Here is an 825-nt window from a genome sequence, read left to right on the forward strand (position 1 = left end):
AGCATGGTTTTCGAGGTATCAAGTTTCGGCCGTCTACATGTTGTCCGTGACCTCGTCCTCCTCCCTGCCCAGTGTCCTGCGGCTGCAGTCTCAATTTGAAGTGCTTTGTCAGTTACTTGTCGTACTTTATCTATAAACTAGCTTTTGTTAGTGAATATAAGCGGCAAGCGTGTGATATTATTGTTGTACGCTGTTCACACAGACGTACAATATTATGTTATGTATTTAAATGCAAGATGAAAAGACTCACCATCTAAACTAAGACGCATCAAACGATCCAAAACACAACTAATGGATAAACCGGAAACTCCAAATGCGCAGGCGTCAGATCACTAACAACTTCTATGATTCGTCCTCTCAATTTCCGGTTGCGTTTCGCCAGAGAATTGACTCGCAACATACGACTCATACTCACTAAATTACCACGAATTCAATAGCCATACGTCACATAAAACTTTACCAGCAATTTAATAATAATACATCATTCAACATATTAATTTTCGAATCTATTTATGGGTTGATATTGTAAATATTGAGGGGAAAGGAGAGATAAGGAGGGAGGGAGTAATGCAGAGGGAGATGCGCACACGTACGCGCACGCACAGGCACGGACGCACATATGCACAGGCACGGACGCACATATGTCACATGTCATATGCACAGGCACGGACGCACATATGCACAGGCACGGACGCACATATGCACAGGCACGGACGCACATATGCACAGGCACGGACGCACATATGCACAGGCACGGACGCACATATATGCACAGGCACGGACGCACATATGCACAGGCACGGACGCACATATGCACAAGCACGC

The sequence above is a fragment of the Priapulus caudatus genome, unplaced genomic scaffold (assembly GCF_000485595.1).
Source record: "Priapulus caudatus unplaced genomic scaffold, Priapulus_caudatus-5.0.1 Scaffold5476, whole genome shotgun sequence".
NCBI classification, from domain to species: Eukaryota; Metazoa; Priapulida; class Priapulimorpha; order Priapulimorphida; family Priapulidae; genus Priapulus; species Priapulus caudatus.